The sequence below is a fragment of the Mustela nivalis genome, assembly GCF_964662115.1.
Source record: "Mustela nivalis genome assembly, chromosome: 3".
NCBI lineage: Eukaryota > Metazoa > Chordata > Mammalia > Carnivora > Mustelidae > Mustela > Mustela nivalis.
Window position 1 is genome coordinate 107,426,103 of NC_139022.1, and position 18,107 is coordinate 107,444,209.

At 44.4% G+C, this 18,107-nt stretch overlaps 1 protein-coding gene and 1 long non-coding RNA gene across 5 annotated transcripts in view; one reads left to right on the forward strand and one right to left on the reverse strand.

The window, feature by feature from the left end:
* Window positions 1-18,107, forward strand: part of TRPC7 (transient receptor potential cation channel subfamily C member 7) — a 145,742-nt gene that overhangs the window by 18,061 nt on the left and 109,574 nt on the right. The gene's annotated exons all lie outside the window — the stretch shown is intronic.
* The window catches only part of LOC309861599, a 143,230-nt gene that overhangs the window by 8,986 nt on the left and 116,137 nt on the right, over window positions 1-18,107 (reverse strand). Inside the window, exon 4 of the long non-coding RNA XR_014310041.1 lies at window positions 9,470-9,573. This is a non-coding gene — a long non-coding RNA (uncharacterized lncRNA). The remainder of the gene's footprint in view (window positions 1-9,469; window positions 9,574-18,107) is intronic.

Sequence of the window (18,107 nt, forward strand, 5' to 3'; positions counted from 1 at the left end):
TAACCCACTGAGCCATCCAGGTGCCCCAGGACTTCATCTTAATTCACTACACCTGCAGCACCCTATTTCCAATAAGGCCCCATTCCAGGGAGGATGTTAATTCAGGGGAAGACACCATTCAACCAATACAGTGAGGGAAAGCATCAGGCTGAGACAAACTGGGGAAGACTGAGACCAGGAACCCAAACCCTCACAGCAGGGCAGGAGAGAAGGCAGGAGGTCTGTTATTCTGGGAAACCAGACACAGCCCTAAAACTAGGAGATCAGTCTGGAAGAAAAAGGAGAGACTGCTGATGCTGCCTACTGACCAAGGCACAACCTAAGATAGCAAGACTGCAGTTCTGTAAATGTGTGTGTGTGGTGTTTGGGGGAAATGGGAGGTTGTTGACAGAAGCAATGGGGGTAACTTGGTACCTTAGCACTGCCCCTCTCAAAGACATTTTCAAGAGCTGGGTTTGGGAATAATAAAAATAAAACATACTTACAGAATTTTTAGAAAATATAGAAAAGTAGCAGGAACCAAAAGTTCATCCTTAATTTCCACCATCTAAGAATAATTCATATTTTGGTATGTTTTCTCCTAGTGCTCCCCCTATAGCCACATACAAAAATTTGAGTAAAACCGAGACTCGGATGGTGAAACCTTATCATATTTTCATTTCCCATCATACTTTATCCTCATTCCCACACTCCCTCACCCCAAAAAAGCTCCTACTTCAGTGTATTTAATGTACTTATACATAATATATTTCATATACTTACATTAAGTATGAATATGCATAGGTATATACTTGGTATTCATTCAGGAATGATATCTTTTGAACCTACCATGTGCAAAGTTCTAGAGGCTGGGAGTATTTAGAAACCATCAAAACCCAACAATCTCTGCCCTCTTCAAGCTTAGATTCCAATGGAAAAATAGAGTACTGAGTGTTTGTAAGTTACATAAAAGGGATCGTGGTACAAAATTATGACCTTCTACACTCTTTTGCTCGACACCATGTTCTTTTATGGTCTCTCCATGTCACTCTCACTCTATGTGAGCCTCCTTCATTGATTCTTTCCTGCTCAGTACCGCGTTCTGTGCATCTGCAGCCTTTCACTTTCTCATTCCCACGGTGATGGGCACCTACATTGCTCTAAATACAAATGATGCTACCAGACCCATCCCTGTCCCCGCCTGCAGGCCTATGTAAGTGCTCACAGTACAGGCTTGGGAAGGAACGCCTACAGTTAATTTCACTCAGCCCAGCTGCCTGCCCCCCCAGAAGGCCTGTCCCTGGGGGCTGTGCTTTGCCAATACTTCTAGGTATTATCCGGCATTCTCATGTTTGCTGGTATGAGAAATATGGTGATTTAAATTTGCATCCCTCTAATTGCTAATGAGGCTGAGTCTTTTTTCCTATATTGTGTCGCCCTGTGGGTTTCTCCCTTCTGTGAACTGCCTCTTTCTGTCATTCCTTCATCCTCTTTTTAACAGGATTTCCATTTGGAGTATTTTGAAATCTTCGTTCAGGAGTTCTTCATCTATTCTAACTATTAGACCCTTCTATTTCAGACATTGCAAGCATCTTCTCCCAGGCTATCACTCGTCTGTTACATTTGTCTGTGACACCTTGTTTTGAAGACAAACGTCTTTCTGTGACACCTTGTTTTGAAGACAAACGTCTTTTTGAGATGATTTGTGTATTTAGTCTTATTACAAAACCCTTCCCCACCAAGGTCAAAAGCGCATTCTCCTACATTCCATCTCTTTTTTTCTTCTTTTACCTTCATGGATCCACCATTCACGTCTAGGTCTGAGTCCAACTGGAGTTTGCTTTTGTGTGTAGGGTGGGTTTGCATCACTTGCTTGCCTTTCTCCGCATGGTAAGCTAGTTTCCCATCATCTAGTCAGGAATTGGACTTTTCCCCACTGATCTGTGTTGCAGCCCCAATCACACACCAATTTCCAAATACACACGTTTCTGCTTCAGGACCTTCTGTCCCACTCCAGGGTCTTACTTATCTGCCCGTTCCTCTACCCACTCCTCTACAGTTTCAATCTTCAGACGTTTTATGACCCATTTCCTGATATGGAGAGCCACTGATGTATTTCTCTGCTTTTATTTGTTTTGTGCAATGATGACAAGACTGTACACACAGTCTGGAATCCTGGTTTTCTTATTGAATATTGTAACTTTGTCATTGCCCCCATGTAATGTTAACACTTTATAAATAACACTTCCTGGAAATGTTTAGTGTCCTGTGTTGGGGATAAAACTTTTCCTCTATGGTGTTAGGCTGTAGGGGTCAGGGCCTGTGAATTAACTAACAAAAGACAGATCAGTAGGAGAAAAGGTGAGAGTTTATTCATATGCATACAGAAGTACAGAGAAGAATGGCCCCCTGAACAGTTAACATAGGAATTGACACACCAATTTAGTAAGGAAAAGGAGGGGAGAAAAGAGTTTCTAAGGAAAAAAAGGACTTTTAGGAAACATGTGAGCTTTCAGGGAAAAAATGGAAAGCATAAGAATTTGTGTTGTTTGTTCTCAACTGGGTGCAAGAGGACAGTCTCCTTTCTAGCTGCTACCCTCCCCCATGCTCGGGGGCCACAAAATTTATGGCAACTATATTTTGGGAACATGCTGCTAAAAAGTTTTAAAAGAAGTAAAAGAAGTTTAAGCTGCTCTTTGTTCGGATTTTCTTTTCTGCTTAAAATAATCTTCATGACATTCTGATCAATGAAACTCCATCTCTAACAATTCACTGAATCCCAACAATGGAATAACTCCTGAGGCCCAGTACAAGGCGAGGGTGGGCCCCAGGGGCTGCTGAAAGTTCCCATGACAAAGAGCCTCCAGCCCTGGCCAAGGAGACAGACAGGCCTTTGTAGGGGAGTAAGAACCATCTTCCCTCCACCCTGCTGACTTCATAGCTGAGAACCTTGTAATAAAAGGCGGATTAACGAGGGGAAAACAAAAGTTTAGCAACATGTTTATATCCTGTATACAAGGGAAACACCCAGGGAAAAATTAGTAACTCTCGGAGGTAGCTTAGAATTCAGAATTAAACACTTCCTGAAAGGGTAGGAGGAAGTCCACCTGCCAGAGGAGAGTGAATGATTTTTAGAAAAGATGAGTGTGTCCTTAGAAGAAGAGATGGAAAGTATGATAGCTTGTGACAGAGTCTGTCTGGGTATGGGGTCCTCTCCTGTGATAAGTCTATCTTCCCAGGTTAATGAGGCTCCCCTAGAGAGGATTTATGGCAATCACATTCCTTCTGGACAATCTATTTTCAGGCATAGAAGGGGCATACAGAGAAACCCTCTCCCTTCATTTGCTGTTCTTCAAATGCCTAATGCTCAAAATAATCAATATACCAAAAGGGCATATTTTGGGGTACCATGTCCTGAACTTCTACAATCATGTTTTAGGGTGGCATATTCTGCTATCCTTCACTGGCTACTTGGTAATATCTGCACCCAGACTTGGTTTCCACAGTGTCACCTTCAGCCACTCTCTCCAATGGTGACAATGGTGACAATCCATTTACAAGGGAAAAGGGGGGATCCTTGTTTTTTGAGAGGCTCCTTCTTATAAATACCCTGAGCAGCCCTGAGCAGAATCAGAAGACAAATCATTGAAACCCTTGATGCTCTGCAGATGGTCCCAGAGAACTGGCTTAGTGAGGAGGTTTGTGTGCTCACATCCAGCCAGTAGGGGACCTGAATTCAGGCTCTGGGGACCCAGGCTCTGGGGACCCAGGCAGCGTCACGGCTGGCTGCTAGGGGATCTTCCACCATTTTTGTTGAAGTTATATGAAAAAGACCGTTAGGAGGCCCCTGGAAGTTGCATTTAGGGATTTAGGGTTAAAGGACTAAGTGCTGGAGCACAACTGGGTGGGGAGCCTCAAGAATGTGAGTGAAAGGAATGTCAGGAAAGGAAGGTGAGGGCTGGTTTCTGTCATTTCCTAATGATCAACAAGAAGTTAAAATTCCAAATCACCACTAAGAAGACAAAGATCACAGTTTTGTTTTCCAAACGGTTCAGCAAGATGCCCCAGATAGGCTTAATCTATTTCCACTGAATTAAGCCACAATGAGGATCAGAACCAAACCATCCTCTTGCCTTGTTGCTGTATCCCAAACTGGCTGACAAGTTCCTGATGAGCACTGAGGGTTCTCTGTAAGTGATGAATGACTAAATTCTGCTCCTGAAACCAATACTACAGTATACGTTAACTACCTAGAGTTTAAATAAAAATCTGCAACAAAAAAGAAGAAGAAAGAAAAGGAAAGCTCCTTGGCAGATGTAGCAGCTCAGCCTGGAAGAGTCATGAATCTGGTTTCTTCTTGAGGTTCCCTTCACAGGACAAATAGAGAAATCACCCATTTTCTTCATAAATTTTTATCGAAGGATTACATGATGTAAAAAATAACTCAGAGGTGTCCTGTTCAGTGTTCAACTCTTGGTTTCAGCTTTGGTCATGATCCTGGGGTCCTGGGATCAAGTACTCTGTCAGGGTCCTGGCTCAGTGGGGAGTCTGCTTGGGATTCTCTTCCCCTCCCTGCACCCCTCCCAATGCTCACATTCTCTCTCACTCTCTAAAATAAATAAATCTTACCAAAAAAAAAAATTTTTTCAAATAGCACCCAACAGTATACAATGAGAAGTAAGTCTTCCCTTCCTTAATTCTCTCCCTTGCCCCAGTCTTGATTCCCAGACTCAGCCTTATTAAAAATTTCTTTTATATCTGGGCATATATCTTTTTGTTCATACACTGGTACACATTGACATATATATGTATTCATTCGCTTTTTGCTTTAAATGTACCAAGACATACTCCACATTCAGCTCCCAGCTTCCTTTTTTCACTTAATAATAAAATCTGCAGAGCAGTCTGTCCATATCAGCACCTCCAAGTCCCCTCATTCCTCCCCAAGAGCTAGAGAAGGGCTCCACAGAACAGACCCACTGTAATTCGTGTACCATTCCCTTATGGATGGGCCTCTAGGTTACTTCCAGCTTTTATTTTAATGAACAACACTGCAATGAATGGCCTTGCACTCCTTAAAGATTCAGTTCAATTCCATTTGCATAGCCCAAGACCCCTAGCTGAAAATATTAATGAAGGGAACTTCATGCAATTAAGCAGAAGGAAGGTGGCTGCCAGTGCACGTGACTACCCATTTGCTCATCAAATCCCAGATATACACATTTAAGCCATAAGTTTTATTTTTATTTTATTTTTTTAAGGTTTTTACTTATTTATATGACAGAGAGAGATCATAAGCAGGCAGAGAGGCAGGCAGAGAGACAGGAAGGAAAGCAGGCTCCCTGCTGAGCAGAGAGCCCAGATGCAGGGCTGGATCCCAGGACCCGAGATCATGACCTGAGCCAAAGGCAGAGGCTTTAATCCACTGAGCCACCCAGGTGCCCCTAAGCCGTAAGTTTTAAAAAGAAACAGCCAAAAGCCACATTCAAGTCATTTTTAAAGGCTTTTTTTCCCTCCAGCCTTTGGATTATTTTAGTGTTTGGATTTTAGGCTGTATAATGGTAAAAAGTCATGGTTCTTTTCTTTCTCCCTTCAGGTTGCCCACCTGGAGCCCTGTAAATGACACTGACAAAAGTCAGGTTGACAAGAAAAAAACAAACAAAAGTTTTACAAACGTGTATCCCACAAACAGATGAGTGAAGTCGGAAATGAGTCATTCAAAGGGGTGGGTAGGAGCTGGGCTGCGACAGGATCTTAACAAAGAAGATGACATTTTTAGAGAAGTGACAGAGCAAAGGAAAAGGACTTTGAGCTTCTGTGGACATTAAATCCCAGGAAGGTAAATTGATGGGGGCACGAATGCCGGAGGAGGGCTAGTTTCAGGAAGCTGTGTTACACAGATTGTTCTGGTGCTGTCTCTGGGCTGATGAGTGTCTAGGGCTGACTCCTGGGATGAACTTCTGCCCTTCTTGAAAGAGAGAGGAGAGGGGAAACCCTTTTCAAGTATGTCCTGCTTCTAGTCAAAGAGAGGGACACCTTCTTACCAAAGCTGCACATTTGGAGGTTGCATATTCTACTGCCCTTCAAGCCCGTGAATTATAAGCAGGTGACAAATGCCACTGCAGCTCCTGGATCCGAGGCAGAGCTCCATTTAACACCAATCAAGAAAATTGAGAGAACTGTATTTGATTGCAAAGTAGGAAAAAAATCTCTCTCATTCAGAAACCTCATTTGGCACTGGTAAACTAAGTGTCTCCTTTCCCATTTACAAACTATGTGATCAGTAGCTACTGTTTAGTGTTACATACTTAAACACAGTGTAGGGATAGGAAACTCTGCAATAAACACTCTTTGAAATCCTAGCGAAGGTTTCCTTTCAAAACATGTACCGCCTGAGCACATGGAGGAAATGCACTTTTCCATCAGCTGACAGTCAAACAAACCAAGTTGCATTCAAGCACATGCACATCTTTGCTGCCTGCAAGACATCTAGAGGATTTCGGGAGCACAGGCTCTGGTCATAGGAGGAGCAGGAGGGCATCAGACTCAGGAAAACAAGAAAGCTCAAGTTGTACACCTAGTCCTAAAATTACAGGGATGTAAGAATGAGGCTAAAATTTTCTCAATACTATCAATTGCCAAAAAGAAAAAACTCCCCAAATGCTTGGCAGCAAAATTATCTTTCATTTTATTATGATCACTTTGTCCCTCATACGTCCAGTGTGAGGTTAATAATAATGGCCTGGTTTTCTGGGCTCCAGAGCAGGCTTGCTAATTACAGATGGATCAACACTGAAAATTAAGAAGGGTCACAGTGAAATGCTAAATACAACTTCTCTCCCTCTCTCTCTCTCTCTCTCTCTGTCTCTCATACACACATGTATCCTGGGAATACAATACATTCCACATTTACTAATGATATAATTGCTTGGAAGCCAGGGTTCAGAGCTCAAGTTTGCATTCTTGGGAACAACAGCATGAACCTGTTGGCCTTTTGCATAAGAAAGACCAAGGCTTTGCCTGTTGAGTCAATAGCTCTCTCCAGCTTCTCCTCCACAGTCTTTGAAAACAGTGGCCCAATAACCTTTCTGATGACAGTTTCTCTTCCCTGGTGATTATTAATTTTGCTAAAAGTTCATACTCCAAAGAATCACCGAAAACCCTCCCACCACACACATCAGAAATTTGATGTTTTATATATTTAAAATGGATATTTTAACATAAACACAGAGATGAGCTCCAGGAAATATATAGGAAAAGGAAAAACACTTTAATCTGGCTGACAAAATTAGGTGCGAGAGTTTACTTCCTTAAGCAATAACTCCTCTAAGACTACAAATTCAGAAATCAGACTTCAAACACAAAGTTGGGTCTTTTCTTCACCTAAAGCAAATAGTTGAGGCATATTCTAAGGACAGTCAGGTTTTGGGACATTGCTCAAGGGAACCAAATAGCCTGGGAGACTTGTGGTCACATTTTCCCAGGACATGGCGTCTGTCAACAGATGATATGACATCCTAAAAGAAGATCCTTAGGGCTGGTGCTAGGATGGGGCCTTAACAGGTGCAACTCCAGTGCCACTCATCTTCCTCAGTTACAAAGCCAGGTGCTTATTACCCCTTAATGAAGCCATTTCTGTTTCTCCTTTCTACAGAGCATTTTCTTTACTTTTCTTTAAATTTTAGGTGGTGACTATACACTGTAATACTGGTTTCTGGAGTAGAAATCAGTGATTCATCACTTATATACAATACCCAGTGCTCATCACAACATTAGCCTTCTTAATGCCCATCCCCCAACTAGCCCACCCCCCCCCCCACTTCCCTCCAGCAACCTCCGTTTGTTCTCTATCGTTAAGAGTCTCTTTTGGCTTGTTTCTCTCTCTCCTTTTTTCTTTCCCTCTTTCCATATGTTCACCTGTTTTCTTTCTTAAATTCTGCATATGAATGAGATCATATATTATTTGTCTTTCTCTGACTGACTTATTTGGCTTAGTATAATACACTGTAGCTCCACCCATGTCTTGCAAATGGCAAGATTCCACTCTTTTGATGGCTGAGTAATATTCCATTGCGTGACTTTCCATTATATATATATTTATATATTATATATATATATATATATATGTGTGTGTGTGTGTGTGTATATATTTTTTTCCAAGATGTGGCATATGTATGTGTGTGTATGTGTGTGTGTGTGTATGTATGTATGTGTGTATATAATATATTGCTGCTATAAACATCATGGTGCATGTATCCCTTCCAATCTGTGTTATTTTCTTTTTTTTTATTATGTTATGTTAGTCCCCATACAGTACTTCATTAGTTTTTGATGGAGTGATCTGAAACAGCACATGCACCCCATTGTTCATAGCAGCAATGTCCACAATAGCCAAACTGTGAAAGGAGCCAAGATACCCTTCAAAGGTTGAATGGATAAAGAAGATGTGGTCCATATATACAATGGAGTATTACTCAGCCATCGGAAAGGAGGAATACCCACCATTTGCAGCAACATGGATGGAACTGGAAGGAATTATGCTGAACATGATGAGTCAAGCAGAGAAAGACAATTATTATATGGTTTCACTCATATGTGGAACATAAGTTAGAGCATGGAGGATATTCGAATCTGTATTTTTCAAAGAGCATCTAAGTTGAGATTTAACAAGATTGTTATTCCCATTTTACAGAAGAGTAAACAACTAAGAGTAGTTAAGTGATTTATCAACAAAGGGCAGTCTTCCTGCTTTGTGCCAGGTACTATAGTAGGTTCTAAGACTACAAGTGTGGATAAGACCCAGACTTGGTTCCCACTGCAAAAGGACAGCCTGGAGTAGTTAAGGGATAATCACAGTGTGGTAGAATAGGAGCAGAGTGTTGTGAGAACACACACACAGAGTGCAGAGAATGGCTTTGTAATGTGAGGCAAGGCTTCCCAGGAAGTTTGGCAAATGGAGACGAAAAAGAAAAGCATAAAGGCAGAGTAATGAGTGTGTGCAGGGGCATGGAAGGCCTAGTATGCTGCTTGGTGAACTGGTGTAGTTAGAAGAGAGTGGAATTACAGAATGGGTATAATGTTAGTGACGTATGTTGAGGTCTGATAATAAAAATGCTGGATTTTATCTTGTAGCTTTTTAGCCAAGGGCATAGCTGGCATTTGGGTAGAAGGAAATACCAGTAAATAGACCAATCAGGAAACTAGTTCAAAAGTCCAGACACTAAATTACAAGAACTTGAATGAAGATCATGAAAATGGATATAAGGAAATGAATATGGGGGTCAGACACAGATACTCTGGATCATAATCCATAGATCCTGGTAAGTGACTGGTAAAGACAAGATGAACCCAGGGTTTCTAGCTCAGGAAACTGAGTGGAGGGAGATTGTACTTCCTGAAGCAGAAAGCAGAAGATCAATTTTGCCTGTACAAGGAAGACCTGTATGTTCAGTTTGGGACATGCAGAGTTTGAAATACCTGCAAAACTTACCAGAGTAGATGACACCTGGCAGTTGAATATGTAAATCAGCTCCTTCAAATATAGGTTGGGGCTGCAGGTAAAAACCTGGGAATCATCAGAGGTGACAGCAACATCTGTGGAGATAAACGGAATCACATCAAAGCCTCAGTCTTCTTTTTTCATATTTACAAAATAGATATAGATCCTACTTCCGAGTGCAATTCAGTCATTCATTGGATAAATCAGTTTAAAGGAAAAAAAAAAAAAAAAAACCCAAACCTGGAATCTGATTTTCCTGATTAGATTTGAACTTATTTAAATGCAATCACTTACTCATCTTTTTCCCATGTCTTCTGGGATTTTTAGAAAGTCACCACAGATGTCTGTGCACAAGATAATGAGCCCCATAATAGTCAGCTTTGGCTCCAAGACCATCTCAAGAGCCAAGTATCCCCCCGTCGCTGCTCCTAGATCAATTCCCTGGTAGCCACACACCAGCCCTTTCTTGCTCCTCCAGTTCCTATAAATAAATTTTTCAAATTGGACATATGTATTAAGTCATTTTATACAGCATTTATTCATTCCTGTAATGCAGCATGCCCTAAGCTGAAATATACAAATGACTGAAGTTGGCATGTTAAGTATGAAACTGTCAAAACTAGAGAGTACTTGGTCAGGGCTGTTGGGCTCCAAGAAGAAAATGCAGCGGGGGCCCGAGTGTGAGGCAGTAGAACTCCCTAGGGATGTCAGGAAAACCACTCAGCAATCCCTGAGAGCCAGTCTCAAGAGGGGGATGGGGAATCTCAGAGGAATCAAAGAGGAGCCCAGTCCAGGTGTGGGAACACAAGGGACAGAGGCACCAAAGTGAAAAGAATGAAGTATGAGCCTCCACATGGAGAAGTCATAAGTACTAACTTAGCTAACTTGGTTTTTAGTTTTTGTTTCATAATTAGCAGGGCTCTGCAGTTTTTTAAATTGCTACTTTGCCATCTAATTACTAGCCTCTCTTAATCAATAGCATTTTCAGCAATCACAAGCAAATTTTTAAAAATTACTTCTATACATACACTGTGCTCTAATTACTCTTCAAAATGAGCCTTATGTATGTGTACTATTCTGAATCCAGAATCAGGTGAGTTATGACATAAGCTTCTGGAAGGTATGTTAATCTGATGATGCCACTTAGAAATTCGTGTTTCTCTGATATGTCTCCAAAATATCCAGTTAGTACAAATAAGAGGCACAGGTCATGTTTGCTCTGAACTTCTTTTTGGATCTTCTTTTACTCTGATACTAAACAAAGAAACAAAGCCATGAGTTATCAAGTACAGGGGACTGCAGGCCTAGCCAAGATAGCACCAGGCTTGGATACCCCAGACCCCTCTCCAACACTGAGGTTTAGGGACTTGTTTAAACTCCATAACACACTCAAACTTTCTTCTTTTTTTTTTTTTTCCTCCACCTAAGGATTTTATTTATTTATTTTTAGAGAGAGAGACAGAGAGAACACTCACGAGCTGGGAGACACACAGAGCAAACTCCAAGCAAACTCCATGCTGAGCATGGAGCCCAATGTGGGGCTTGATCTCATGACCCTGAGATCATGACCAGAGCCACCCAGGCAGCCCTCAACATTGTTTTTCTGATTATACTGGTAATACAAAATTAACATAAAAAATGAATTTGTGCATAAAAAGAACAAAAATCATCCATAATCCCACCAGACAGTAACATGTTAGAGAATTTCCTTGCAGTATTGGATGTCCCAAACATGCCACATAGTATCACCCTCATTTTCTCTCTGTCCCTTAAGTCCTATTGGTATTAAAATTTGAATGTTTCCCCAACTCACTTCCATCCTTGCACCTTTACCACCTCCACCTGACCAGCTCTAACCGTGACCCTACCTCCAGGCCCTAATACGCCCCAACACTGACGCTGTTCTTCACACAGGGTCCGAAGGATCCCACCCAGGTGCAAACCGGACCATGCCATTCCCCCACTTAAAAAAGTGTCTGTGGCTGCCCACTGCCTATGGAGGAAAGTCCAAACTCCTTATCAGGGGATACAAAACCCATCATGCTCCAGCTCCTGTCTCTTCCTCCAGATTCATGTCTCTGCCACCCTCTACCCCTACTTGAATAGCTCCCTGTATGTTTGTATAGCCGGGTTCGTTTCTCCTTGCCTTTCTTTTCCAACAGGGAATGCCTTTTCTCCACCTGCTGAACTGGGTAACTCTAATGTATCCTCTAAGATTCAGGTATGACTGCCTTCCTCCAGGGCAACTTCCCTCAATACCCAGACAGCGCTAACAGCCAGTCTCTGACGTTGACGTCCCAAAAGCAGTGAACCTGCATCTGTCCCTTTGTCCTTCCGTCACTGCCACAAGATGGTTGTGTAACAAGCCACCAAACCTCAGTGGTCTTCATGTCCATGTTTACTGTCCTATTTATAGGTCTGAGGATACGCGGAGGAGGCTGCTCTCCATATCTCATTCTGGGGCCCAGGGAAGATAGGGAGTGGCACATTCTTTTCTTGGCGTAATTCATATCTGCCACAGGGCCAAGGGAAAAAATGTGATGCCTCTTAAGACCTAGGTTTGGAGGTCACATACTGTGGATCCTGAGCTAAAGCAAGTCCTGTGAGGAAGAGGACATCCATGTAGGAAGAAGCACACTGGTCTATGGCAGGTGGGGAAAGAGGAGGAAATATCTGCTAAAAGATGAGCTTATCTCACACCATGCTCAGCTCAAATACCGTGACAACCCTTCGAGTTGCTCTGCAGCAACACCTCAGTCACCTTATCTCTCCTCTGTTTGTTTGTCTGGTTTTTCTTTCTTCATAGGCAACACCTCAATAAACCTTCTTGGCTCTCTCTTTCAAAGATATCCAGGATTCCATCGACACTTCCGGCCTGCTTGATCACAATGGGCCAGGCCACATTTTTCTCTCCCCTGAGCAACAACAGCAGCCTCTTCAGGGGTCTTCATGCTTCTGCTCTTGCCTCTTCAAATGCACCCCACCCCAGCAGCCAAAGTGATGCTCTCCTAGCATTCCTCAGACCACAAAAACTGCTTCTTGAAATCCTCCAGTGACTCCCCACCTCACCAGAGTACAAGCCACAGTCCTGATCAGTGCAGTCAGGACTTTGGCCATATGCGCCCTGCTATTCCTCTGGTTTCATCTCTTCCTGTTGTTCTGCTCACCCACTTTGCCTCAGGAACTGGCCTCAACCAGCTATGCCTCAAAAACACCAGATGCCCCCCTCTTCTGCCTCTGCACTCTCCTTCTTGGCACTGGTGAGCCCCTGTCCAGAATACTTCCCTTGTGTATCCACATAGCTCCCTCCTTCACCAACTTCAACTGTCTATCCCAGATGGCCTCCCCGGGATTCCACGAGGAGGCGATTTTGCGTAAGCCTCACACCATCTGTATAAAATAACAATCTACAGCTCCTCTGCCCCCCGTAAAACATCAGGTCCTCAGGGGCAGGGCTTCTGCTTTGCTTAGAGCTGTATCTCAATGATCTAGACCCATGTCTGGCACAGTGGGTATTCAGTGAAGAATTGTGGTGTGAAAGACTAGTACTGCAGCCTAATACTGAAACGACTGGGCTATGTGTTGTCCTTCCTATGGGTGGGCAGCCACTGCAACTCACTCCTTCTTGCATCTCCCGGGCTGGGCCCAGCTTCTAGAACAGAGAAGGCTCAGTAAGCACATGCTAAACTGGGTGGAACATCTTTGTGAGGATGAATCACTGCAAAGCACTCAAGCTTACGAGCTAATAGACTCATAGTGCTTCTACTGCTTACCAGCTGCATTTATTTGTAAGGAAGTATTTTCCAGGGAATTACTATGAGATCAGATGCACAGAAGCTCAGGTCTAGTTTGCACAAAAAGGTGAGCTCCTCACCACACTTCACTGTAGGGCCTTCACTGTCTCCCTTTTCCTCTGCTCTGCAGCTCCATGAAGGCAGCAACCATGCCTGCCTCGCTCTTCAAGCATCTCTGGGGCCCTAGTAGAGTGGTCTGCATGCAGGAGATCTCTGTTCATTTTTGTGGCATAAACAAATAAGCGAATGACTCTGCAAGTTCTCCCAGGAGCCAATCCACAAAGCAAAGTGACTCAGGTGCTCTTGAGGCTGAAAGCTTTGCACGGATCCGGGAACAGGAAGTTGTGAATTCAGCATCACTCCACAACGATATTGTACGCTTCAGCTCCAACAAGGCAAACAGACCCCAAAACTAAGCTCACCTCCATGAGCCGCAGTGCGCAGCCCCCTCTGGAATCCACCTAGCACAAGCGATGCCACCCCACCCTGCTGCACTGTTTTCCTGCTGATCTGAGGACTGAACGATGAGGTCCCCCAGCCGCTGCAGGGGGGAAACTTTGCAAACCCTCAGCTTCCCACTCATTCCCAGATCTTCTCACGGGGTCCACAGTGATCCTGGATGGGGCAGGGGACATGTTACAAAACAGAAGAGGACAACATCCCGCTGAGAGTCCTAACACCAGAAAGATGGGGGGGTGGGTGCTGTAGCTAGACGAGCACTCTGATGAGAGGCTGAGGGCCTTGGGAGCAATAGGAATTAGTGAGGACTACCACCCTGACTTCCTGTTTGCCAACGCACCTTCTGGTAACTTAGATTGTAGGCCAAACTCAGCTCCCTGACCTTCCTGGATGTGCTCACGTGGGATAATGCCTTACTCAGTTTCAGCACCTCTGCTTCGCACCTCTGCTTCTTCCCCAGCAGGCCCTCATTTCTTTCTTCCTCTTCACCAGGAAGGACCTTGAACCCTCCCCTTCAGGGTGGTGCTCAGGGTTTTAGCGCATGTGTCAGGGAAGTTAATATTTTTATCAGATTGATTCCCACCCAGGATGAGCATTATGGAATCTGGGGTCGGCCACATCCAGGTCCAAATCCCAGGTGCCAGAGAAGTCTCTGGGCCTCAGTTCCCCTGTCTATCAAAGAAGACTGATGACAGCGTCTACATCCTAGGTTTGTCATGAGAAGTCAGTGAGCTAAATAACGTAAAGCATTCAGCCTGAGGCCTGGTACACAGTAAGCACTCAATAAATGATAACTAACTGTAATAACTGTAGCTGCCATATGCTTTAATACTGTCTTCCATTCTATTACACACAAAGACCAACCAATCAGGCTTTGGCCAACCCCATGTGGGAAGGGCAAGAAGGCAGGGGAAAGGTGGGGCTGCTTCTGTATAAATGAACCCCCAGGGTCCCTCTTCCTCTTTCAACTCACACACCCTGACTACTGTCCTGATTCATAGCTTGGAGCAACCCCCCACCATGAAGCACTGACTGGATGGATGATGGAGTGATGTTCTCTCCCCTCCAGGCCTCTGCACTTGCCAGTCGCTCCCGCTGGGGTGTCCATTCCCTGTTACCTCTCCTCCCCCACCCACCTTGCCATTCAAAGCTTCACTCAGCCTCCGGTGTCAGTTTACACTCTGCCTCTTCTTCAGAGTCCTCCTTGTCTGCAGCAAGGCACTTAGCCCACCTTGTGGTCCATGCCTGCTTAGGTGTCATTCCTCAAAGGCAAGAACTGGGTTCCATTTAGCTATGTATCCGCAGTACCTGGCACACAGTGGGCGCTCAAATAGACTTGCTCAAATAGTGAATCAAATCCTGGAGTTACTCAGCAGCCACTGTTCTTCTTAAGCAAGCCTCTGAATCCATCAGAGGGGACTTGTTACAAGTCAACAAGAAGAGCTACCCGTGACTTCTGGGACTTCACAATGTCACAGTGATGGGTTAGGGAGCCCCTTGCAATGTCAGAATCTGCCAATTAAGTAACATAAAAATCAGGTTGGAAACCAAAGTAGCAACAGAGGTACTGCCAGCAGTGCCTGCCTCAGAAAGGCGTTGTGGTCACGGGAGGATTCAGGCTCAGCCCCCACTGTAAATTATCAAGGACTCTGCTCCAGCCCTGTGCTCAAAGCCCCTGTCCTACTGCCTGCACCTCCCACCTGAGGACTGACACAGGGTGCACCTGGGGCATTTAATCCAATGAAGGGCGTGTCAGCTTTATTCAAAAAGGCACCTGGGCACCTGGGTGGCTCAGTCAGTTAAGCCACTGCCTTTGGCTCGGGTCATGATCCTGGAGTCCCGGGATCGAGTCCCACGTCGGGCTCCCAGCTCCATGGGGAGTCTGCTTCTCCCTCTGACCTTCTCCCCTCTCACGCTCTCTCTCACTCCCTCTCTCACTCTCAAATAAATAAATAAAATCTTAAGAAAAGAAAAGAAAAGGCACCTGAAGATCAACACCCCAAAGAAGACAAATTTTTCATGCTCACTGCCAACCTACAAGGTGCAGGAATCATAATAATGGCTAATGCTTGTCACACATTGTGTTAAGCAACTTATATAAATTACCTTATTCAACCTACATCTTGCAGCAAAAAGTAAAGAGCATCATCATCTCCATTATACCAAATAAACTATAGCACACAGATATTAAGAATACACTCAAAATCATGCAGACAGTACTCAGCAGAGCTGGGAACAGACCCCAGATGCTCTGATTCAGGAGCACAAGTACTGACTGCCCAGGCAATCTCCTTATGCAAATACTGATCAGACCTGTGCTGAAAATTTCTGAGATCACCAGTGGCTCAGATATAAACCATCTTTCTCACAGCCTGAAACACTTAGCACATGAGACCCCACTGGGAAATGCAGGGATTAAGTCTGGGAGAGATAAAGGAAGGCCTCCTGCAAAGGCAAATGATAAATTCAAGGAGACAGTGGGTGACCAGTGGGAGAGTGACAGGATGGGGCCTTTGAGCAGGTCCCTGGGGTAGGGAGACAGCCCCTCTCCACCCCACCCAGCCCTCAGAGCACAACCCTGGATGTGAGGATCTAGGGGCTGTCTAAATGCTCCTGGGACAGTCAAGGTAAGGAAGGCTGGCTATCTGACTCATGTACGAAAATTAAACTACCTTCCTTGGCTCTGCATTCCTAAATGGAGATTAAATGCTGAAGAATATTGGTCTTTTATGATCCTTTGGAGCATGGGCTTATTGATATGGTAAAGGTTAATGAAACAATTAAGTACACGCATGAAAGCTAAAACATGGATTGAAGCTTTTCAATTTTCATCTGTAATAATGAGCACCAGGCTCAGGTTCTTACCTCGCATTTCACATCCATTAATTATTTCAGTGATTCCAGCTACAATTAATAAGGATTCAGCCATGTGTGTTAAATCTTAACGTTCAGTTTTCTCACCCATCAGCTAAGGGGGTGGTGGAGGTGGAGGGATGTGCAGGAGGGAGTGCTAGAGGCAGGAGGTGGCTTTGACTTCCTTCTCTGGCCAAAAGGTACTGAGTGTGACCTTCGTGCCTGGCTCCGTGCCAAGTGCTGGAGCTCGCCTCACTGAACCCTCAGCCTGTTGTAATCCTTCCTTACCTTATCACTGCCCCCAGGTCACTTCTCAGAACCTGTAGTTGATTCCGGGCAAGGCTCCTTCTATCCCCCGCCCGCCGCCGGACTCTGTCCTCAGACCCCATAGAACCTTCATCTCCAGACTGCCCCACTTCCCCCTCTGGAAGTGATAGCTCCTCCAGAACAAAACACCCCAGGTCACTGCCCCCCACCCCGCAGAGATGCATCACGATCTCACTCCTAGAAAAGACGGGCTCCCTAAGGACACACTTGCCCTGCAGCCCTTGCCAGCTCCTGCTCCCATAGTCCACACATCCCTGGGCCTGGAAAGGAGGGTGGGCGTCTCTGTCTTGCTGCTCCTTACCATTCCAGACCTTCCTCCTTCTCTCCTCCCTACAAACATTCACCTTTACTTCATACTTCATCGAATTAGATCACCCATTCTCCCTCATCACTGCCACCGGCAATAGCTGATCACTTTGTCATTTCTCCATGATTTTAGTTCCTAGACTTCAATTTCTAGCACTTTACTATATACACAGACGATCCTTTTCAGGCCCTGACTCAGTTTCTTGAACTCACCCCCTCCAGTTGTCTTATGGTAGGCAGCGTGAGCCCACCTGAGCCGACCCCTGTCACAACCAATAAATGCAAACTCTCCCTAGTCTCAGCATCACGTTCACACTCTGACTACTACTCACTCAAACATCTCCATCTGCCTCTCGTAGCCCAACTCTGTCTATCTTTTGCTTCCATCATGGCCTCCAACTCAGAAACCCAGCCATCTTTTTTTTTTTTTTTAATGTGACTTTATTTTTATGGCAGTTTCAGGTTCCCAGTGATACTGAGCAGACAGTATAGAGAGTTACCATATATCCCCACCCTTTCACATGCATAGCATCCCCATTACCTACATGCTCCACTGGGACACTGGTTACAAAGGATGAGCCTACACTGACACATTATTATCACCAAAAGTCTGTATCTTGTATTAGGGGTCACTCTTGCTGTTGTATGTCCTAAGAGCTTGGGCCAATGTACAATGACATGTATCTACCATTATAGTATCATATAAAGTGGCTTCACTGCCCTAGAAGTCCTCTGTGCTATACCTCTGCATCCCTCCCCACCACCCCATCCCAAACCTCTGACAACCACGATCTTTTTACTGTCTCCACAGTCTTGCCGTTTCCAGGATGTCATCTAGTTGGATTCATAGAGAGTGTACCTTTTTCAGATTGGCTTTTTTCACTTAGCAA